The sequence below is a fragment of the Lagenorhynchus albirostris genome, chromosome 9 (genome assembly GCF_949774975.1).
Source record: "Lagenorhynchus albirostris chromosome 9, mLagAlb1.1, whole genome shotgun sequence".
NCBI classification, from domain to species: Eukaryota; Metazoa; Chordata; class Mammalia; order Artiodactyla; family Delphinidae; genus Lagenorhynchus; species Lagenorhynchus albirostris.
The window spans coordinates 67,690,116-67,715,855 of NC_083103.1; the positions used below are offsets into that span (position 1 = coordinate 67,690,116).

At 40.9% G+C, this 25,740-nt stretch overlaps 1 pseudogene; it reads left to right on the forward strand.

Annotated features, from left to right (window-relative positions):
• The first annotated feature begins 24,192 nt into the window (after window positions 1–24,192).
• Window positions 24,193–24,565, forward strand: LOC132525339 (microtubule-associated proteins 1A/1B light chain 3B-like; annotated as a pseudogene).
• The last annotated feature ends 1,175 nt before the right edge of the window (window positions 24,566–25,740 follow it).

The window sequence follows — 25,740 nt, forward strand, 5'->3', positions numbered from 1 at the left end:
CCTAGAGAAATGGAAATAAACAAATGGGACCTAATGAAACTTAAAAGCTTTTGCACAGCAGAAAAAACCATAAACAAGACAAAAAGACAACCCTCAGAATGGGAGAAAATATTTGCAAATGAAGCAACTGACAAAGGATTAATCTCCAAAACATACAGGCAACTCATGCAGGTCAATATCAAAAAAACAAACAACCTGATCCAAAAATCGGCGAAGACCTAAATAGACATTTCTCCAAAGAAGATATACAGATTGCCAACAAACACATGAAAGAATGCTCAACATCACTAATCATTAGAGAAATGCAAATCAAAACTTAAATGAGACATCATTTCACACCATTCAGAATGGCCATCATCAAAAAATCTATAAACAATAAATGCTGGAGAGGGTGTGGAGAAAAGGGAATCCTCCTGCACTGTTGGTGGGAATGTAAATTGGTACAGCCACTATGGAAAACTGTATGGAGTTACCTTAAAAAACTAAAAATAGAACTACCGTATGACCCAGCAATCCCATTACTGGGCATATAGTCTGAGAAAACCATAATTCAAAAAGAGTCATGTACCAAAATGTTCATTGCAGCTCTATTTACAATAGCCAAGACATGGTAGCAACCTAAGTGTCCATCAACCGATGATTGGATAAAGAAGATGTGGCACATATATACAATGGAATATTACTCAGCCATAAAAAGGAACGAAACTGAGTTATTCGTAGTTAGGTGGATGGACCTAGAGACTGTCATACAGAGTGAAGTAAGTCAGAAAGAGAAAAACAAATACCACATGCTAACACATATATATGCAGTCTAAAAAAAAAGAAAAAGTAAATGGTCAGAAGAACCTAGGGGCAAGATGGGAATGAAGATGCAGACCTACTAGAGAATGGACTTGAGGATACGGGGAGGGGGAAGGGTAAGCTGGGACAAAGTGAGAGAGTGGCATGGACATATATACACTACCAAACGTAAAATAGATAGCTAGTGAGAAGCAGTCGAATTGCACAGGGAGATCAGCTCGGTGCTTTGTGACCACCTAGAGGGGTGGGATAGGGAGGGTGGGAGGGAGGGAGATGCAAGTGGGAAGATATATGGGGACATATGTATATGTATAACTGATTCACTTTGTTATATAGCAGAAGCTGACACACCATTGTAAAGCAATTATACTCTAATAAAGATGTTAAAATATACACACACACACACATATATATATATATATAACTGAATCACTTTGCTGTACAGCAATAATTAACAACATTGTAAATCAACTATACTTCAATAAACTTTTTTTTATTTGAAGAAATGTTCAGAAAATGGTTTGAAAAGAATTTGGAAATACTCTATACCCACAAACGTTTTTAATACCAGGCCTTTCTGTACTTAATGTCATCTTCATAGATCACAGATCTCTTTGATGCACCGTGATTATCCATCCAGGGCGGGAAATAAGGACAGTACAAGTTAAAGAGCAAAAAGGCCTGCCTTTGCTTTCCTGTCACAGCCTTTTCATCAGTCCTAAAGCCTTATTTTTTTCTATCACCTTATTTTAATCTTTTTCTGTCTCCGTAGGTTTCTGAGAATAAGAGGCACAATATTAGTAACATGAGTTAAAATTGAGTAAGCACTTGTGGTGTGTGAGACTTGATGCTAAGTGTTTAACCCCAAGAAGTTGGTGCTAATATTATGGCATTTAACTCAATCTGAGATACCATCTTAGATTAATGTTTGTGCCTCTATACTGGACCTAGCTGCATTCTTCATCAGTTTACTCAGTCTCACCAGCTTTCCTAGCGGGGGCTCCTTGTCCTGCTTCTAGCTCCAATGATATCTCCAGAAGTTCCCTGGATATAAAGACATGGCCACCAAGGCCTAGGAGGGCAGGAAGGCCAGAAAGTGGTCAGCCTTCCAACATACGAACACCCAGCCTCGTCCTGACCTCCACCATGTTCACTGTGGTAGGGCCCTCCCCAGCTCCAGCACTCAGGTCCAATCTACCCAGATCTTTGCAGGGTCTCTCTGCCCCAGTAAGGTCAGATAACATAACCCAGAAGTGAGGGTAATTAAACCAAACTCTGACCAATGAGAGACAGGAGACATTATGGAAGTTTTTCACCATTCCCCCACACACATCAAAATGTTCTGAGAGGGCTTCCCTGGTGGCACAGTGGTTGGGAGTCCGCCTGCCGATGCAGGGGACGCGGGTTCGTGCCCTGGTCCAGGAAGATCCCACATGCCATGGAGCGGCTGGGCCCGTGAGCCATGGCCGCTGAGCCTGCGGTTCCGGAGCCTGTGCTCTGCAACAGGAAAGGCCACAACAGGGAGAGGCCCGCATACCGCAAAAAAAAAAAAAAAAAAAAGTGCTCTGAGACACAGTAGTTCCATATGGCTTTTCCAGACACGTCCTTTCTGACCTAGAACTGGCTGGGTTTCTTGTGAAGCTGTGGCCAGCCTGGGAATGCATCTCCTGAGTTTGCTTTGCTTCTTTCTGTTCCTGACTCACTTCCTTCTTTCTGTCACTCTTTTGGACTGCAATCTTTACCTCTCACCCTTGCCCTCCCCACACAAAAACGTCAGTGTATAATCTTGGCTTCAGGCCCTGTTTTCTAGGATACTCCAGCTATTAGAGCTGGAAATGTGGACATGTCATTGGTTACAAAGTGTGTTCTGAGTTCAGAGATGTTACATGTGTGAATTCTTTTAGAGGTAATGCCAGGCACTGTTCTGAGTACCTTCCATATAATTAATTGTTTTACTCCTCACAGACTCCCTTTGAGGGTGATACCATTATTCCATTTTATAGGTTAGGCAACTAATGCTCAGAGAAGTTAGGTAACTTTCCCAAGATCACACAGCAAGTAATTGATGGAGCCAGATGGGAACATAGCTCTTTCTGATGCCAAAGCACAGACTTTCAGGCTCTACACAACACTCTCCACACCTGCCTTTTTTCCTTCACAAAGCTACATTGGCCTATCTATGAGAGAGTGTCAATGTCTAGTCACTGGGGTCCTCACTTATTTTAAAGAGCTATTCAAAAAATGCATTGATATTGAGCTCATCTTTCCCTTTGTGAAGTCCCATATCTTTGCAAAATCTTTTCTCACTACTTCAAACCTTTTCCTTCTTAAGCACTTTCTGTAATTACCACATACTGCCACATACTGTCATTTAAAAGAGAGAAGACATTTTTTATTGAAGTACAATTGACATACAATATTTTGTTAGTTTCAGATGTACAGCAAAGTGATTCAGTTATTTATTTACACATATATATTCTTTTTCAGATTCTTTTCCCTTATAGGTTATTATAAAATATTGAATGTAGTTCCCTGTGTTATACAGTAAATCCTGTTGTTTATCTATTTTATATTAATATATAGTAGTGTGATCTGTTAATCCCAAACTCCTAATTTATCCCTCCCAGCTCCCTTCCCCTTTGGAAACCCTAAGAGAGAAGAGATTTAAAATTCATCAAGTGCTTACCTAGGTATCAGGTACTGTATGGGCATATAAACCATCATTAAATTAATTCTAACAAAAATCTTATTTGTCATACACTCTTATTCCATTTACAGATGAAGAAACTGGATCTTGGAGTGGTTAATAACTTGCTACGGTCAGAGTGTTAATACACACCAGCAATTTCCACCGGTCAGTACATCATTTTATCACTCTTTCTTTTTTCTTCCAAGGCATAAAAACTAGGTTTTATACTTTTCTGTATTCCATAGTGTCTAGTGTAACACTATATGTGAAAAACACACAATAAATAGAGTAATAAAGTGCACTATAAGTATGCTATAAAATACAGTAGTGAATGGGGAAGAAAAGTTATTTTACTGTGATGGTGATTCTCCTACTCACATATTTTTTATTTTTTTTTAATCATCTAAAACTTGACCTCTGTGGTCACTTTTCTTGAAAAAATAGAAATCCTTGGGAAGATTCAGTATGTAACTGCTTCATTATCTTTTACCCTCTTATGGAAACTTTGCTCAGAATTCTTACACTTAGATATATCTGCCAGTCCTTCAGACTCTGGAGAACAATTTCTATATTTATTATTGCACATACATACACTAGAAGGGACCCAATAAAGAAACATTTGTAAGTAATTCATTATCAAAACAGTCTATAGATGTCAGGGTACAGCTGACAAATGAATTACTTGCATTTTTAAAATCAGATCAGAATTTGGGCTCTCAACGTTTTAAATCCAGTCATTAATTCCTTAAGACAGGCAAGAACACTAGATCAACCATTTTCAGACCTTTGGTCTTGACCACATACACAAAACCCTAAATCTACTTTAATCGCCAGCTGGCATTCAGATGTATGTGTGACGCTGGTGGGCTCACATTGAGTTTCTCCTACAGAAATCGATCTGTTCTTACCCAGAATAAGATTATTTCTTCACCTCTAATCGGTATGGAAATGGAAATTACTTACTCCAGAAAAGATTCATCTACTTTTTCTTCTTCCATTTTTGTTAATCATCATGTCATTTCTATCGCACTGAATGATATACATAGCTGTGGAATGAGATGTCCCAGAAATAAAATCTCACATTCTGCAGGCCTGTCTCCTGCCAAACTAGTAACTTTTCCAATACCACAGAAAAGTCTGGGGGAGGTGGGCTGCATAAATTGGTGAAAAGGGAATAGTAGGATAAGAATAACAGCTTTTTTTCAAGTTACTAGATTTATATCTAGAATAACGTGGTACTTAAGTTAGTCTCTTTAGCCAAAAATAGCATGAGCTTATTTTGTTTGCCCATTACAAATCCAAATCTAATTTATCATCTGCTAATAAGACTCCAAGATCCTTTTCACCATCAGTGCTTTCCAGGTTTTTCTAACCCATTGAATATCTGTATTTCACATGATTTTGCCCCATATATATCAGGTTGCATTTACCAAAACCGAATCTCATTCTATCAGTTCCTACTCCTGTTACTGACTTTTTCAGGGTCTTTTATATGACTTTCCCCACTGCACTTCAGCACAAAGCTTCTGTCCTTTTTGATACACTGCAATGTGCTTGATGAACAGTGACCCTGGATGATAGCATGTATAATAGTCATTCAGCCTCCATACAGGCACTGAAATAATTCAGGTCCCTGGACACCCATCACACAAACAGGAATCTGTGCCAAGCTATTTCCTTCTGAAGGTATGCAGGGGTATGCATCCTGGAGCGAATTCTCTGCCAAACCATGGGGATTATCAGACACTGCAGTGCTCAGTAACAATCATTGACCTTGCAGACACAGTAAGCTGAAAAAATAAAATGACTGTATTCTAAATTCCCAAATCCTAAAATTAAATATTCTACAAGCCTTCCAATTCAGGTCTCAAGTATCAGTCAAAGTTCTAAGCTTGGGTGCAAAGAAGCATTAGCTTAAATATTTTCTTCCCAACTCAATCCAACTATTAATTATATAACCCAGATATAAACCAAATAATATAGTGATTACAATAAACTGTAAGTGTAACAGAATGATTCAGGCCTCCAAAAGGCTGATACTCTGTGAGTGCCCTAAACAAAGCAGTTGATGCTGAATCCTCCATTTGTACAAATGTATATGCCACTCTGACTGAATTAATTTTCTAGTTGCTAATTTGATATTAAGTACAGCACATTTCATGACTAGCAGGTACCTTGATGGAGGGAGAATAAAGACCATCATTGGGCTTCCCTGGTGGCGCAGTGGTTGAGAGTCCGCCTGCCGATGCAGGGGACGCGGGTTCGTGCCCCGGTCCGGGAGGATCCCACATGCCGCGGAGCGGCTGGGCCCGTGAGCCATGGCCGCTGTGCCTGTGCGTCAGGAGCCTGTGCTCCGCAATGGGAGAGACCACGACAGTGAGAGGCCCGCGTACCGCAAAAAAAAAACAACAAAAAAACATCATTTAGACAAAAAAGAACACGACTGGGATTCGGAAATCTGGGGTACATTCCCACCCCTGACAAGAACCTACTATCTTGCTGGTCAAGTTAACACTTCTCTGGACTATATTTTCACCAGTAAGTACAGGGAGGGGATAGATCATCAAAGAAACAGATAATAGTGTGGCATTCTACAATGTATTTTCAATCTATTTCTTTCCACAATAACTCAGTGATACTGGATAATTAACTTTTCATATACATGACCCAATGAGAAGCAAAAGTAATTTCAGAAACGTAGGTCTATTATCCTTTTTTAAAAGCTTTTTGGCTTTCTTAATTAATCATATTTTATAATGGCAAATAATATTAATCTTATAACCAGAGGGTAATGAGCCCTTGCTCCATAGAAATAAACCTTAAGTTTGAAATGTTTTCACTGGGGCAACTTTTCATGTAAAACTCTGACTAAGGTTGATCTTACGACGAGGGGGCAGGGCGCATGGTAAACAGGAGCCAATATACTGTGTGTCTGGTTTATTTTAGTTAATGACAGCAAAAATCCTCTAATTATACTATCTGTGAATTAAGTAAAATTAAATCTATTGACCTATAAAATTCCTATTATATTCTACAGCTCTAATCTATTATACTTACAATTATAACCCATCATGTTTCCAATTGAGCCATTGCATACTCCCTTAATAGAATAATACTTAAAAACACAAAAGAATATTTGGTAGAGAGATACAAAAACATCTTGTTAGATCTTCAAAGTGACTCAATGGAAGGCAGATCAACTCGGATATGATCTGCTTGTGTGTCCAGGTTGTGTTTTACAGGAACAAATCTGTGGTTGGTGTTGGGACATTCCTGATCACCAGTGGAGGATAGTGCTGGGCCAGGGATGACTTTGGTGGACAGGACTCTTGGGGATCTTCTTTCTCAGTTGCCAGAATAGGGGGGAGGGCAGGATATTCACCACTCAGGACCTTCCTCCTAGGACCCTCTTCAGCATCTGATCTCTGATGGGAGAACATTGTGGGGGACAAGAGCCCATGCCAGCTGCTCCTCTCTCCCACGGAAGGGTTAAATCAAAGAAAGCTGCAGAGCTTCCTGCGTGAAGATCACCAAGACCAGCTCTGTCTTGCTCTAGGGAGGACCTGCTGACCGAGGATGAGGTCGGTCAGACTGGAGGGACCCCAGGGAGCAGCCCACCTACTCACCTTCAAGCAAGGTTCACCTAGAGGCTTGATCCGACTTGCTTCATTATGAAGAACTTTCTCAAGACAGTTTAGGGTTTTCTGACACTTTATCTGCCTCTTTCAAAAATTGGCCTACTGGGCTTTCCTGGTGGCGCAGTGGTTGAGAGTCCGCCTGCCGATGCAGGGGACGCGGGTTCGTGTCCCGGTCCAGGAAGATCCCACATGCCGCGGAGCGGCTGGGCCCGTGAGCCATGGCTGCTGAGCCTGCGTGTCCGGAGCCTGTGCTCCGCAACGGGAGAGGCCACAACAGTGAGAGGCCCGCGTACCGCAAAAAAAAAAAAAAAAAAAAAATTGGCCTACTGACTCCCAGGCCTCTACTCAGTCAAATAACCACCCACTATCAGCAGTAATCTCCTCTTAGCTGTGTGATAATGGGGAAAAGAACAACAAATACTTTATAATGCTTACCTGCTCGCTTCCTGCAGGGCTTATTCCAAAACTTAACAAGAAGAGCAAATTCTGAAATAATCCAAACACCAGTCCATAAGAATAGCCTAAAAATAGTACGGGGACCACGTGCAGCAGAAACTGCATTGATTCACATTTAGAGTCCCTGAATTGGAATTCTAGCTCTATCATATACTGCTTTAACATCCTGAACCCCTCAGTTTGCTCACCCATGAAATGGCAATATCGTGAAAAGCACCAGGCATGATTGGTCTTAAGTAGAATTTAACTTCATTCCATCATTTATTTTTATCCAGATACAATCTGCACAAGATGAAATTTTATGGGCTAATAATAGATTTTAACACTAGTTCCCATCCTTGGCCACACATTAGAATCACCAAGGGAGATTTTAAAAATTACTGATATCTAACACCAGAGATTCAGATTTAATTGATTTGGGGTGTGGCCTGGGCATTGGGATTTTTAAAAACTCCCCAGGTAATTCTAACGTGTAGCCAGTGTTGAGACTGTAATATGTTAAAGGCTAGTACGAATGAGCACTTATGGATGCTAGCTAAGCATGGCCACGTTGTTAAGCGTTTAGTCCTCTCAACTGTACATGGGAAGCACTATTATTTTATTCATGAAGACACTGAGACTCACAGAGATAAATAATTTTCCAAAGGCCCACAGCTATAAAATGGGAAGGTAGAGATTTGAATTTGGGTCTCTGTCTTTGAAGTCCAAGCTGGTAGCCACCAGCTAATGCCAGGAAGGCACGAGTTCCACGGGTCATTTTTATTACAGTATATGGCATCATACGGTGTAGCATCACATTCACACTGCAGTGTCAACAGTCATCCCACTTTGTTCTGAAAAGGAGCTAAGCCAGATAACAGAGATCAAAATCCCAGGCCAGCTGAAATTTGGCAGTGGCAAAATTCTCAGTTAATTCACTTGCAGAGACCCAAACAGAGCAGATTTCTTCCTAGTCTTCTCAGATTCTACCTGCTGATCACCTTTGCCCACCATCTCATTCCTCCTTCTCCCACATTGCCAAATGCATCAATGGAAAATTACCATTTGGAGTCATTCAATGTCACTCAAGATGTACTTGGCAGGAGGAATGAAATTGGTGACAGATGAGATTGAATGACAGTTGCCTTGTCAGAGAGATCAGAACCAGGAGGCAATTGATAAATACCCAACCCTGGCAGGAGCTGAGGGTAGAAGGCACATTTCCTGACAGAGTGCAGTAGGTCCTCTTATTTCCATCACCCGCCGTTAAGCATCTAACCCTCTCCTGGGTTCACTCTAGTTCCTGTTCATTGTCTAAAACAGATACGGACAGGGAAAAACTTTTTAAGGGCTCAGACACATTCAGAAAAGCTTCTCTTTGAGGTTCTACCTGAATTTCTAACTGTGTCATTAGTCTCCATCATAGGACTAAATTAAAAACTTGCTAAGAGACAGAGAGCTCCATCAGAAACCTCGGAGCATTCAGGCAGGAGATTAAGCCCTGAGTTACTCAACGCTTCTCCCTCATTAACATGTGAATCCATCAATGGAGAGAGAAAGACTGGGATCCATCAGAGCACAGAATCCATCGGAAGACTGACGTTCTTTAGCAACTTTTTTTTTTTTTTGCGTTTCGCGGGCCTCTCACTGCTGTGGCCTCTCCCGTTGCGGAGCACAGGCTCCGGACCTGCAGGCTCAGCGGCCATGGCTCACGGGCCCAGCCACTCCGCGGCATGTGGGATCCTCCGGGACCGGGGCACGAACCTGTGTCCCCTGCATCGGCAGGCGGACTCTCAACCACTGCGCCACCAGGGAAGCCCTCTTTCGCAACTTTTATCAGGGAAGGGAGTGTGATTTAGTGAAACAATCTTCATCTTTGTCATCAGGTGATGGTGGTGTGCATCCCAGCTGATGATCTGTTAGTCCTGTGGGCTCGGGCAAGTCACTTAAGCTTTCTGAGCCCTAGCTTCCTCGTATAAATTGAGGATACAGTAACTTCCTCACAGAGTTATTGGGAGGAGCAAATGGACTAATATACAAGAATGTACTTGTAAAGCAGTTGGCATCATGAAGATTAGCTGGCTGTCTCCCGTCGCTGGAGAGAATCATTACCTGTAGTTAAAAATTCTTGCTGTTACTCATCCCAGAGCAGGCAACACAGGAATGCCCAACTGAGAAGCAGCCTGGACACAAATCAATGCTGACTATTTAAAGCACCTACCCCAGTGACTTTTGCTCTGGGGCTCTGTTTGAAAGCACTGCATGTTTTCTCATACATATGCCATGTCTCTCTGCGTCCAAAGTCCCATGGGCTCTTCACTGTTACTCAGTTTCAGCCACTCCAGATAATGGCTCTTTGAGTTTGCTCCCTGGGACTCCTGCAAAAATAAATCTTGCATATGCCACATACTTTTTTTTAATTTACATCATACATTTCCACACATACCATCCAGAAATTGGTAAAAATCTATCCATCCACTGCTTACATACTGTGGCAATTGCCAAAGCAATAATAAAATTAAAGTCAATTAGGTAGACCTTCAGTTAATTTTAATAAACTTTAATTGATTCTTCTGTGGCAGACATTGTGATATGTGCTAGGAATATAACAAGACATAGTTGACATCCTCAGGGGCTCCCAGTATAGTGGGGGACACACACAAGAGATAATTTTTACACCATGGTATATTCTAGATTGATGTTTGTCCAAGAAGCTACGGGATCACTCAGGTGGATGGAAAACATTAGGACAGTCGAGGAGCCAGCCAGTCAAGGAGCCAGCCAGAATTAATGTGGTTTTTTTTAATTTTTTATTTCTTTGGCCACACCGTGCCACTTGAAGGATCTTAGTTCGCCAACCAGGGATCGAACATGGGCCCCAGCAGTGAAAGTGCAGAGTCCTAACCACTGGACCACCAGGAAATTCCCTCTGTTTTAAAAAATTTCTGAATGAACAAGTTTTGACTGAACTATTTTTGAATCCTAGAGTGAATCTAGGCACATAGTACAAAATTTGGGTACATCTAGGTTCTGGTGAAGTCATCCTCTTACACAATTTCATGCATTTCTTTGCAACCCCATATATTCATTAAGTAAGTAATATTAAAGATCCACTAGGTGCCAGGCACTGTGCTAGGAATTGAAGATAAGGAGAAACACAACACTTTCCTTGCTCTTGAGGGGATTTCTGTCAACGGGCAGAGTCAAACATGCAGTGTAATCACTGAAATACAGTGCAATGAGTGAAATAATAGAGAAATGTACAAAGCACATAGGTGGCCCAGATTATTTTAAGAACAGATTTACTTTGTTGGTCAGGAAAGGCATCCCTAAGGAACAGATGTTTGATTGATTCTCAGAGGCCTGAGGTAGGATGGGGTAGAGGATGGGGAAGGGAGAACAGGGAATGGTAAGTGCAAGGAACAGAAACAACATCCCACAGTATCTCCCAGAAAATTAAAGCCCGCACTCCAACAGGGAATGTTCTGTCACTCACCTTCTATTTGTGTAGCACTTCTTGCTTCTCTCAGTGTGTGGCCATAGATTCTTCCACAAAGTCTAGGAAAGCATGGCGAGCACTCCCACGTGTGACATGGGGGCCCTGCTTTGACCTGAAGAGTCACGTGCCCTATGTTAAGTCTCTTTCTCCTTCTTAAGCCTCAGTGTGGCTAATGACTTCTGAGACATCTCCAACTTCCAAAGTGTTAAAAAAAAAGTCATTTTTTAATAGATCAGAAAATGGAACCCAGAGATAACTAAGTACACAGACAGCTCGTGACAGAAACACTAGAATTCAAGCGTCCTGATTCGTAAGCCAATAACATCTTCACCGTCCTGAAGTGACCGAACTGAGGTACAAATATGATGCTGGATATTCTCTCTTCCCCCTCGACTATCCTGCTCCACTCTGCTCTCTCCAGGGAAGCTGATTTCTACGGATTGTATCAACCAGTCTCTTCTGATGCCAAGCTTCCAACTGGATTCAACAGCCATCATGGAAAATGGATCAGAATGGATGGATCAGAATGGATCAGGGTATTACATCCCTGGCTTCCTTCCTGTCAGACCGTTCCTCTGCCTGATGCCTCAGCACTTGCCTAGTGGCTCTCTCCTCTGGCTCCAGCTGGAGCTGCAGCTGCAGTCCTCTCCACGTGCTGGCAGCCACTCCCTCCCCCGACACTGCTGACCCAGGGATGCAAATGGCTCCACAGGATTGCTGGCACAAAGGTGTCTGCATTACTTTCTTGTGGCTGCCCCAATATTAGCACAAAATCAGGTGGCTTAAAACAACAGACATTGGGGCTTCCCTGGTGGCGCAGTGATTGAGAGTCCGCCTGCCGAAGCAGGGGACGCGGGTTCGTGCCCCGGTCCGGGAGGATCCCACGTGCCGCGGAGCGGCTGGGCCCGTGAGCCATGGCCGCTGAGCCTGCGCGTCCGGAGCCTGTGCTCCGCGACGGGAGAGGCCACAACAGTGAGAGGCCCGCGTACCGCAAAAAGAAAAAAAAAAAAAAAAACAGACATTTATTCTCTCAGTTTCAAAGGTCAGAGTCTGAAATCACGGTGCCAGCAGAGTTATACTCCAGAGGCTCTAGGGGAAAATCCAGTCCTTGCCTTTTTGAGTGTTTGGTGGCTGTCCACATTTCTTGGCTCATGGCCTCATCACTCTGATCTCCACCTCCATCTTCACATTGCCTCCTCCTCTTCTGTTATATCCCTTCTGTGTTGTCTCTTTCTTACAAGGACACTTGAGAAGGCATTTAGGTCCCAACTGAATAATCCCAGATAATCTCCTCATCTCAATATCCTTAACATAATCACATCTGTTACCTTATAAGGTTATTGTCACTCCTGATATATGAGGCGATATTCACAGTTCCAGAGATTGGGATGTGGACATATATTTTGGAGAGGTTACCATTCAACGCACTGCAGTACCTCACTATTCTATGTTGGTTTTCCTGAACTCTGCCTGCCCTATTTAAAATAATGCCTTCAGGGCTTCCCTGGTGGCACAGTGGTTGAGAGTCCGCCTGCCGATGCAGGGGACACGGGTTCGTGCCCCGGTCCGGGAGGATCCCACATGCCGCGGAGCGGCTGGGCCCGTGAGCCATGGCCGCTGAGCCTGCGCGTCCGGATCCTGTGCTCCGCGACGGGAGAGGCCACAACAGTGAGAGGCCCGCGTACCGCAAAAAATAAAATAAAATAAAATAAAACAAAATAATGCCTTCATTGGACTTTTCTCAGTTCCTCTGCTTGTCTGTATCACCTTTTTGATCCAATCTAATACAAATGCCCTTTGGTTACCCTTGCAGCATACATGAGGGTACAGGAAGCCACAAAACAAAAATAATACATCAATTTTACTTTATAGCAAATAATTTATAACATTACTTTTTGTTTGTAAGAAAGTATAGAAATAATATGGAGTAGAATTCAAAATTTGCATGAATTTTATAGACATGTGATTTAAAGGAAGTTTATTACCCACTGAAGGTCATTTTAGATTCACTCCCTGATTCTTTCATCCAGCCACTAGGACATTGATTCCCTACTGCTGTAAGATGTAAGAGTTTTAGAACATTAACTACCCTACAATAGTTTTATTCTTTTTTTTATTTTTAAATTTTTATTGGAGTGTAGTTGATTTACAATGTTGTGGTGGTTTCTGCTGTACAGCAAAATGAATCAGTTATACGTATACATATATCCATTCTTTTTTAGATTCTTTTCCCATATAGGTCATTGCAGAGTATTAAGTACAGTTCCCTGTGCTGTACAGTAGGTCCTTATCTATTTATAATAGATAGTTATAAATAGTTATCTACTTTTTATATAGTAGTGTGTATATGTCAATCCCAATTTGACTTCTGTTTTTAGTGATTAGCCTCTAGGCTTGAAGGATACTGTTCACGAAAAGCAGAGGTTTTTGTGTTGCTTTGACCCTATTACCCTGGGGGCTAGAACCCTCATTTCACCTCCTTCTCCAGTTTCCTAGATGTGCAGGGGTAAGATGATCAGGTAGTACAGTGACATTATGATGTTCAGGTTAATGAGATTTGCAGTTTTGGACCATGCCTATACCTTCATTAAAGGAACTCTAGACGAGCACTCATTTTAATATTCTAGTCAAAACTCTGGTCTCCATGGATGGCTCTGGGTGACAAATGAATGGCAAAAGTGAAGGAATTATAACTTAGCAGACGAGTGACAAACAAATGGTATATCTTTGCAAAACCTGACAATTTATGATTAACCTCCATGACAACAAAGCAGGGCAAAAGAATCATGGACAATGTGTTCTAAGACCCCCTCAGAAAGCCTAATGCCTAATTTTGTTATTCTCGACTTATTCCTTTTTATCATTTTCACAGGCAATTCATCAGAAAATCCCGCTACATAAAAAATATATCCAGAATCCAGCTACTTCTCACCGACACCCTGAGAGGCAGCTGTCCTGGCTGATTACAGACCCTCCTAACAAAACTTCTGCTTCTGTCCTTCCTTTCTATAGCCTATTGTCAGCGCAGTTTTCTTTTTAAGACATGAGTCATATCATATTATTTTCCTGATGAAAATCTTCCAGTGGCTTTCTGTATCAGTCCCTAGTCAATGGCAAAACTTTCAAAATGGCTTTCAGCCAGTGTTTCTCAGTGGGGCTGTAAAGCAATGAAGCCGTCCTTCTGTAAATTTCTCCAGGGTGTTTTTGCTGTCATCACAAGTGGCATTCTCCTCTATCTAGTGAGCAGTACAGGGCTACTGAATGTTTCGCAATGCATGGACAACCCACACAGTAAGAGTTTCCTTGCCTCCTGCGTGGCTTTCTGGTATTTTCTCTGGACATTATACATCACTTTATTTGGAACTTTATCAAGAATTGTTCTTTTCACAAAGCCATGTCATCAGTGGCAATGTCATTCATGATATTTGAGTCACCATTATATCACATCTGCTCAGCTCCCCATTTCTCCATACCTGCCATTCCCTCTAGCCTCTCTGGTTCCATTCTACCAGAGTCACTAGCTTATTCTGGGTAGACAGTCAGCATCTAGGGATCTAATTGCTCCTTAAAAAGACTTCAAGCAAATCCTCTGTTTCCAGCAAGTTCCTCCTTAACCCTCCCCCACTACACACACACACACACACACACACACACACACACACACACACTCACTTTTTCCATAACTTATGCTTGGTGCTTCCAGTTCCAGGGCCTTATTGAAGTTAATGGGTTAAATCAGAATGTCTCCCATTGATGCCATAGTCTGGAGGCATTTAACTTTCATTTTGCTCTGTGCCATTAACTTACCATTCTTTCATTTGTCAGAGAGTTTCATTGCAGATGGTGTTTGTGTTTTGCCTTTAGTTCTTGTTTTGGGGGTGATTTACGAGTAGAGGAAAAAAAGTAGAAAGGTCTTTACCATTTTGAAATCATTTTTTTTCTACAGTGATTTGTAATGGCACAAAGGTTTTCTTATTTATTTTAATTTTTATCTAATCAAATCTCTATTTTCCTTGGTTTCTTCACTTGGTCTAATAGTTTTTGAGTGTCTGACATATGTCAAGTGATGTCAAGGGTAGGAGCAGTAAGCCAGACGGACATGGGCTCTACTTTCATGTAACTTACGGCTACGCTTGTGAGGATGTTATGAAAGGAAGCATTCAGAATGCTGTGCAATCACACCTTACTTATGGTCACCTGGTCAAGAAGAGATAGAGCCCAATGATTTTTCTGTTTTAACTTTTATCTAATGCACAGCAACTCTTAATTGTCCTTACTCTATACTTCCATACTGATCTGTAGAAACGTCTGCCACTGCCCTTACAGTACTCTCTAGCAATTGTAGGTTTGTCCATCTCTCCTGTCACATAGGAGAGAACAGGCCACTTCTTATTCATGTCTGTGCCCCAGTGCCTAACACAGTAACACCAATATCAGTGGAATAAGTAAACACTTGTTGATTGCACTAACTATTTACCTTCACTTTAACTGTACAGGAGGACAGGGAAAATGGGAATGAAAGTCAAGAGCAGGTTTAACAGCAAGAACAAGCAAACGTTAATATCTTCCACACAAGCTTACCCTACATAAGACTGGTTGAACTAACACCAGCAATTAGGACTTCAGCCCCACCACCACATTATCTGATGGAAGTAAAGGAATAACATTAGCCCCAGAAAGAGAAGCTTCTTGGGACCCATACAGATGTGGCCCTAAGGGCCAAACCCTAGGAGCAAAAGGAGTCCTTGCTGACAGCTCCGCTCTGGCCAATACAGGGAATGTTCTGTGATTGACAGCTGCAGATTTGGAGTTTATGTAAGTTTAAATCCTGGGTAACTATACACCCTTCGTGAACTAGCTAGTGCCCTACACAGCTGTGACCCACAATGAAAAAGGAACATATTATCTTCAGTTTAAACGTGTCGGCTATATTAGTTTCAGTGGCTTTTTACAAAGTTTCCATCACTTAGCAATCATGGACACTTTATCCTCTCCTCGGGTCCATAACTGTCGTATTAAAACCAGTTATGAGGTTTAATATCTCAAGAACTCTCTATCAGCTCAATAAGTGTTTGAGAGGAAACTCAAGGCTGACAGCATATTTATTTATTTCTCAGCACAGTTCAGACCAGAAGAGCAATCCATCAAGCTTCCTTCTGGAAAAGAGCTCAGCCTCTCATGCTGTATACAAAGAAATGGATTTATTTACTTATTGTATGTTAAAAATGCACTAAGCACTTACTATGTGCCGATTAATGTGTGGCGCATCACAGGGGATCCCTAGATAAACAGACCATGCCCCTGCATGTGGGAGCTTACAATCTGCAGGACAATGAAAACAGAACAATCCTTAAGTTATAATGCGATAAGGAACTTTAAAAGGATGAACCCAGTTTTGTGAGGGAACAGCAGAAGAAACGATTCCTATGGCTTTGGTCGGAAGGGATGAAAGCTTCACCGGGATCCTCTGTGAGACATGTATAAAGAATGGCGAAAAGTTTGACTAACAGATATGAGGGGGGGATATATCTACTGAATCGATTTTAGTGTCTAGACACTACCTTAGTAACCGTAATTGCTAATTTTTATCGAAGAGATTTCACGTGCCATACCCTGTGCTAAGGGCTTTACCCTATCTCATTCAACCCTCAAGCAATCCTCTATGAAAAATACTTTGATTCATTGAACAAATGCCTTCTGAATACAGACCATGTGCCAAGTAGTCTCATTATTGCTATTACTCGTGAAAAGGAAGTTGAGGCTTAGAGAATCAGTAGAGCTGGGATTTGAACCCACACAATCCAGAGTCTGCTAGCAGAGCACTATATAACCTCCCACAGTGAAGTGGTCTAGATTTGGCCTGTCCAGTATGAAAGCCAGTAAGCCACATGTAACTACTGAGCACTTAAAATCTGATTTGCCTGAATTGAAATGTACCACAAGTGTAAAATACATACGAGATATCCAAGACTGAATTTTTAAGGGTGTGAGACATCCCTAATGGTTTCTTATATCACCTACATATTACAATGATGATAATTTGGATGTACTGACTTAAGTAAATATATTATTAAAGTTAATTTCATCTGTTTTTCTGTTTTTATTTTAATTAATGTGGCCACTAGAAAATGGTAAGTTACCAATGTGGCTAACATGATAGTCTTACTGGACTGCTCTGATTACAACAAAGACGAGTACAGAGATGCCTTCAGGGTGCCTGCACTGCAGTCTAGTGGGGGAGATGGACTGTATCCAAAGCAGTGTAATGCAAGGCATATGGCAATTGCCAAAGGGAGACACACAGATATGCACTGTTATTTAAGAGTTCAGAGCAACCAGAAGCTTCTTCTGACTAGGATAATTGGATGTCTCTACTGGTTTGGTTACAATTTAATTTTCACAAAATTCCAAATCTATTTTCTCTAACCCATGAGCTATCATGAAAATACAAACAGCCCAAAGAAAAACCTCTCATTATGACTTCCGATGGCTCAATCATTTACCTACATAGGGAGTGAGAATAAAATGGATTAACAAACTTCATGGCAACCCCAGAACCTAATTAATTCAGACTGCTCATAAGTAGCAGATTTCCTTCATCTAGTAAATAGCTCATAAGTGCATACCTAATGCTGAGACTAAGCTATTGGATTATACTAATAGTTCATTTCCTGGGTCCCTTCCGCCTTCTCTACCCACACATTATGGAATATAGGGTTAGGCAGAAAGAGAACAAACCAAAACGTAAACAATTGGATGTCAGAGGGAAAAGCAAGAGTCCCAGAAAATCCACAATTTGGTAAGTATCCTCTGAATAAAGAGAATTAACTATATCAACATAGCTCCATTGGGACACCACTGGTTTTTCATTTTGATTAATTTAAGGAATCCCAATCTAATTTATGAACCAGCAGGATGTTTTGAAAGATAAATAAAGCTGTCTGCAATTTGCCTTTCTCCTGACTTGGTCCGGCTCGAATTTCACATTTACCTCATTTTCTCCATTGTTATGGACTACTTTTCACAACTCAAACAACCAGATGTGCTTCAAACCTGGGAGGCCAAATTCTTCTCCTGAGTATTCTCCTCCACAGGAATTCCTATAAAAAGTGTTGTAAAAAGTGAATCTTCCTGACAGCATTTTGAAGGCGAGCTCTTGGCATCAAGTTACCTGGAGACCTTTCAGCATTTATGGTTCCGGAGCTGTAACTTTCAAACGCAAATGTGATACAAGCAAGACTACCTGAGACATGAAAACATATTGAGATGTCATTGTAATTACAGAGGACACAGACCTGGCCAGCAAGCCAGGATTCTGTGCATGCAGTGGTGGTTTGCTTCAAGCCAGTTCCTCTCTCTCCTCAATTCCCAGAGGATCAGTCAAAAATAGAGACAAACCGAAATGGTGTGAGCACCTTTCTGGAATCGCAGACACTGAGAACGAATCTCCATTGTGTGAGCCAGCCTTGAGTCTCTCCCAGACATATTGACTTCAATTCTTAAAACAGTGCTAATTAGAAATTATTCATGCCCATTTTAAAAATTAGGAAACTGAACTACAGAGTGATGGGCAACTAGGGTCAAAACCAGAAGAGTTAATTTACTTCCATAGGGGAACAAGGATTCAAAGACAGGCTTATCCAAACCCGTGTCCGTGCCCCCAACTCCATGACATACTTCCTACCACAGTCATTTTATTTTAACACTGTACAAATGCATCCTCTCCATCATTCTGAAAAGTATTTGATATAATTGGGCAAATTAAGACAGAATTGTTAGCCATGTTTTCTCATCCATAGAATGGGTTGATGGTAACAGTCCTATAGTAAATCTGGTTGTTAAGTGATCGTATGTGTCTCTTTCTACATATGTATTATTTTGCCTAATTACTTCCCATTTCATTCTGCAAAGCGTTTGAAATGGCTTGACAAGTTACCCAACTGCTCTAGGCCTGCATTTCCATCTATAAATGGGGATAATAACACCAGCCATGTGCTGACACATGGAGCTACTGGTATGAAGTAACGGATCTGAAAACACCATATTTACTGCAGGGTTCTGCACCAATATGACTTTTCAAGTGGGCATTGCAGCTGAAGAGTTTGAGTCAAGAGTTTTTTTTACTTCTTCTCTTGACTCATAAGAGTGTATAGTGAGGCAAATAAAACACTCTATCCCCTTGTTTCTAACTTTCAGTTACCCACACACTTGTGATGTGCTTCTTTTAACCAATTCACCATGTTCCTACTGTTCACAGCTCCAAGAGTCCAGGGAAAAATGGCGGCAGACTTCATTTCAGAGCCTGCTATGCTACCTGGAAGAACGTTTCTGGAAAGATGAGTGAATGCTGAGTGGTCAGCTTTGGGGATACTTCATAGCAATCCCCAAGATAGTACTATCTGGACAGCTCAATTCTGTGACTAAGGAGAGTTAAGTAAAGCCCTCACAGGTAAATATTGAACCAGGCATTAAAACACCACCAGACACCGTACATCAATAGCAGCTGCTGGAAAGAATGTGGAGACCTCATCACCTGGCAACAGCTCTGATTAAGGCTTCTTCAAGAGAAGAGGGTGGGAGAACGAGGGAGAAGGAAAATCAAACATCCATGGTGTGTGGCCAGGCCTCCATTCCTCACACATCAAACTTTCCTCAAAAAATGCAAAAGGGATTACTCAGAGACTGTTAGAAAATAGAAAGATCAGGGAAATGGATGGTGTGGTGCTTCTGGAACAGGAGGTGGGGACGGAGTCAGTCTAGACGTTTTTCCACAATTCTGATCTTCCTAGAATTGTTTGATGGTCCAGAGATATTGCCTGGGGAATTTTATGCTGACACAGCTCAGATTTTTATCGTGCAGAGTTTGTGCCAGTGTCACACACATAGGAGAGAAAGGAGGAAGCTGGCATTCATGGAGTACCAACCATGTTCTATGTCATGTGCTAGGTGGTTCATCCCCAGGACCTCATTCCATTCTCACAAGAGCTCCACAATCACTCCCGACGTACAGAGCAGGAAACTGAGAGTCAGAATTATGCTCGGGTTATATAACTAGTAATTGATCAAATCAGGATTCAAACTCAGGTATCTGTTATTCCATGCTCTTTCTACTCTACCGCAATCCAACACTGCCTCAGCAGTAGTTACTCCTAATTGAACTTTCCCCATTTCTGCTCATCCACCATGAAGCCCATGATACTCCAACTAGACTGGTTAGTTCAAAGCCAATTAAGCCATGAACTGTGCTCCCTGAAGTTTTTCCTTAGTTCTATTTAAGTCTCTAGCTATTCTAATTTTTTTGTCCCCAAGTAGAATTTTAAGTGGAAGTTCTTACACATAAACTTTGTGTGGACACAGAGATTAGTGCATGAAAGGGTTACATAAAGCAAATGGTCCAAGTCCTCTAATTTTACAGATTAGAAAACTGAGTCCCTGAAGGGTTAAGCATATTTGTTTAATATCACAGAGTTGGTAGTGAGGACAGTAACAGAGTCCAGGCCTGTGTCTGTCTCAGTGTATCTTGAGATTGTGGGTCCTGTAATCTAAGAGCCATAAAAACAAATAGAAAAAAATATACATATATGTGTGTGTGTATGTGCGTGTGTGTGTATTCCAAGTGACCTGCATTTAAAACCTATCTTAGAACTTGCTTTGTGATCTTAAATATCTTATTCAACCCCTTGAAACTTTGGCTTCCTTATCTATGAAATGGAATTGTTAATCTCTACCTTAATGATTTTGAGAATTTAATGAAACAAGATGGGTAAAATACCTGATAACAACATGGCACGTAGTAGCTATGCAGTAAAAATTAAACTTTTCCCCATACTTTTTATAAATTTGAGAAAAGAATAGAAAGCAGTAACAGCACTGTTGCAGTGTTTGTTTGTTTTGTTTTTTCAGCACACTTAAATTCTAGAACTGTAGGTCAAACTTGAATGAAACAAAGACTCAAGATATTAGACCTGTAAACCAAAAAATTACAACCCAGTGACTTCTGTAGCATAAAAACATCCACAGATATCACATAATTTATCCATGTTGTCATCTGCCTATCAGCACCATGTTCCTGTACAATTAAAATTGTTCACTGCCATAACTGTGTTCATCTCATACTCACAAGGCCAAGTTCTCATGTGATCCAGTCAACGCCACTCTTCTGGCATCAGCTTGGCCTCACACTCTGTCTCTTTTTTCTTGCAACAGATTGTACTCTATCCTATACCATATTCCTCGACTTCATAACACAGGATATATGCTCTGTCGTAGCAAAAATTAATGTGTATTAATTAAACTGTGCAGCACACCTATGAAAACACCCTGGTACATGGCTATGACTACCCTGCTGCTGGGCTCAGTCTGTGACTGGGCTCCAAATAGATGAGAAGTCTAAGTCTACAGATCTGTGCTCCCCACCCTAAAATCCTAAAGTCTGTCTGAGCCCTAGGTACCCAGGCTACAATCTAGGAAAGGCACCTCTTTCTCACTTCCTACTTCCCTTCAAAGTGAATAAGAATTTGTTGGATGATAAATCAGTATTCCAAGAATGAAGCCTTTTTTAGGATACATGTTAGAAATTAAGATTCAAGATTTGTTTTTTTTTATTATATGGACTATGTCTCTAATTTAGTACTGTCTTCTTCAATCAGAATCACTGTATATGACTCATAGAAAGTGGCAGGTCACTTTCCATTCTAGGATATTAGTTCAAATCTGTCAGTGCTGATAATGACAGACAATTGTCTCCATCTGTGTGTGTTGGTTTTAACTGAGTGTATATTGAGCAAATATTCACTGTCATTAAACTCACTCTGCTAGATCTTTCTGACATTTTCAGCTGGGAGAGTGAAGACCAGAAAAGAAGAAAGAAGAAAGACAGTGAGGGAGGGAGAGAAAGGAGGGAGAGAGGAAGGAAGGAAGGCAGGGAGGGAGGAAGAATCTCACGTGCCAAGACCCACAAAATGCTGGGTGTCATCAGGAAGGACAGAAGAAACAAAATGGAAAGCATGACCTCACACTTCTTACAGGTCACTTCATAGGGACACAATTTGTTCTCTAGTTCTGCATCACCTGTGCCCACCTTCTTGGGGCCACTAGAGTCAATCCACAGAAGCTCCAGTCCAGGGAACTCAGCATCAAGACCAGTCACTGTGAATCCTCTAGTCCTACATCTTAGTTCTAATTATTGGGCTTTTTATTTCCCCTATGGTGAAGCCTCACCCTTGTCTTCTAATTCTAAAATTTGCATTCATATCATTTTCCATGGTATGTCACCACCCCTGCCTTGATTACCACCCAATATACTGTGTCCTTCTAGAACAAAACTGAATTATTATTATGAACTAAACATAATATGAACTAAACCTTCACATTTTATTTTAATCCTCACAAAATCCGTTTATATAGGTGTAATTATCCCATATTATAGATAAGGAAACTGAGGCTTAGAGGGGTAATTGACCTAGGGTTACATGGTAGTAAGGAGGGAATGAATTTGACATAGTTTTTCACTCTAGAACTTAGTTTTTTTTAAGCCATACACTAAATGCCTCCCTTATCCCTGCCATACAAGCATCATTATCTAACAGTGTATGAAGATAAGAAAATGAATAAAAGTGGAACATGACACAGGTGTGTAAACTGTGTTATGTTACCAAAGGAAGAAGCTATTCATTCTTCCTCAGAAAACTGTAGAGGGCTTTATTTTCATGATGAGTCTAGGAAGAAATGTGAGGATGGGCTTTCAGGAAAATGGAAATGGCCAGTAGTAGCTTATAGTTAGAATTAACATGTTTGATAGAAATGTGTCAATAGCAGAAGTTAAAAGGTTACTGGAGACCAATTAGAGAAGAGTTTGAATGCAGACTAATAAGTTAGGACATTGCCCTGGAGCAAGGATACATTTCAATAAAAAATTACCTTTGCCCACAGTTTGGAGAGTGAATGAAAGCAGAAAAAATCTAGCAAGAGGATATAATTACAGTCCAGATGGAGATGATGGAGACTTATCCAGGTCTGTTGTAGCAGGTGGAGGGGCAATAAGAAGGAAGGATTTAAAGTTATATAATTGGTGGGCAATTGGGTTATGAGGATTGAGAGTAAAGGATTAGTTGAAGATTTGCGTTTAGGCAATAGTTCCAGAAATCTTACTGTCCTCAAACTAAGAGGTACAAAGTGAAATTGGAACACTGTGAGAAAGTACTGAACCATATAGCACACTTATAAAATGTGTAAGATCATGAGCACGTAGTCTAAAAGAGTGCTTCTCAAATTTTAATGTGTATATAAATCACTTGGGAATTTTATTAAAATGTGGATTCTGGTTGAGTAGGTCTGTCGTGAGGCCCAAGAACCTGCATTTCTAACAAATTCCTGGTGATGTTGATGCTGGTCCACAGACCACACTTTGAGTATCAAGGTTATAAAATACAAAAAGGGACTTTCAAGACACTTTTACTCAGACGGCCATTATTCATTATTAAGTACAGATCAGTAAAGAAAACTGGCAAAGGAAGTTTTTGGAGGGATGAGGGTGGGGAGGATAGAATATGCCTTATCTTTTGCAAGTGCTGCATGAAGGTCCAGCACGCTGTCCACAAAGCATCCTAGTGTAGCTTGAGGAGGCCACGTGGCCCACGGATGTCTTGGCAGCTCTTCCTGGGAGGTCTTTTCAATGTATGAGATGGAAAGAATGAGCCCCATGTAACTGCAGAGTTACCCCCATCACAGCCAAGAACATTCACCTTCTATAGAGTAAAGGTTCCCCTGGCTTCTTCCTTTGCCAAGACTTAAGACATGCTGGAGATGGAGATGAAAACATTTAAGCCAGCTCCCTTAAAGAATGTCGAAAATACACACCAGGGATCTTTGTCCAAAAGTAAATAATTATTGTTTGGCAAGTGTTTAACACAGTGGATGGAATTGTACATAAATCTTGTTCTCTCCTTACCAACGACTACTTGCCTGCTCTAACTTGTAGGTGTGCTGTTGCTTGTTTCTGTTTGAATCTGGTTGCATAATGAAAGTATTCAATAAAATTACCTTTTAAGAAATGTGTGCTGGCTGTTGCAGCCACCGCCTGGAGCCTCCGGGACCCTCCACCTCGCCGCCCCCGCCCAGCCTGCCCCGCCATGCCGTAGAAAACCTTCAAACAGCACCAAACCTTCGAACAAAGAGTAGAAGATGGCCTACTTAACCTGAGAGCAGCATCCTACCAAAATCCCAGTAATAATAGAACAATACAAAGGTGAGAAGCAGCTTCCGGTCCTGGATAAAACAAAGTTCTTGGTGTCTGATCATGTCAACATGAGTGAGCTCATCAAGATAATTAGAAGGTGCTTACAGCTCAACGCTAACCAAGTCTTCCTGTTAGTGAATGGGCATAGCATGGTGAGTGTGTCCACGCTGATTTGTGAAGTGTACTAAAGTGAGAAGGATGAAGATGGATTCCTGTGTATGGTATACACCTCTCAGGAGACTTTTGGAAGGAAATTTCCTGTGTAAGACTAAAAAAAAAAAAAAATGTGTCTGTTCTCGAATTTTTTAAACCCTTACCAAGGAATAAAAAAGGGATGTTACCAACTGAAAAAAAAAAAAAAGAAATGTGTGCTAACAACCACCCCTTAAATATATTGCAGTTTCTATAACATTAAAGACTCCAAGAATTGAAAGGAATTTTAAAAGTCTGCTGAGACTACCAGTGATTCTACACTGATTTCCAACTAAGTGATCAGCTACCGTCTACTTGAATACCTCCAATGTCAGTCAGCTCACCACCACACAGAGATTTCAGTATACTTGCTGACAGCTCTGTTGGAAAATTCTAACTTATGTTATGCCAGGCTGGCTTCATGACTCTTTAATTTATTAGTCCTAGTTCCACTCTGTAGAGTCACAGAGAAAAAAATGTAACATCTTTTTCAAATAACAGTCCTCCCAATGTTGAGCTACTGTGGGCTCTGCTTTCCAGGTCAAAAACTCTTAGTTCTTTGGGCTGTTCCTCATATAAAATAAATTCAAATCTCTTCTCCATCTGATTACCTGTACTCTAGAAGTACTCCAGCTTTCCTCTTAAACTGTGGGTGTTCTCAATCAAAGGGAAAACTCAAAATGGAACTCAGAACAGTTTAGATTAAACTGTGCCTATTACATCCTTTATTTCAGTTATTTTTTCCACCTTAATGAAACCTACAATCACACTAATGAGGCAGAAAGAGAAAAAGAGTAAGAATCTTGTGGAAAAAAGGATCTGAGATCAGTCATCTTAGTCCCTACTCTTATTAGCTGTGTGAGCAAATTATTTCATCTCCCTGAGCTTAAAATTTCAATTTATAAAATGGCAAAAATTAACCTTAAAAATTAATGATGTCCATAAACTTTACAGGCAAATGTATGCAAAGTCCCTAATAATGCTTGGCATGTAATAGATATTCAATAAACTATAACCATTATAAATGTTGGTATCTTGGCGAGGCATGCCAATCGTTAATCTATATTTCATTTAGAATCAACTTAAAATCCTTAAGCACTTTTATGTCATATTTCACTAGTACAATTATTTTTATTGTGAAACCAGTGGCAGAAACTTACCTTTACCTATTTACTTTCATTTCTTTCAAACGTCCACCTATTATTTCAGAGTCACTTGAATTCCTTATGGATAACATTCCAAGAATCAC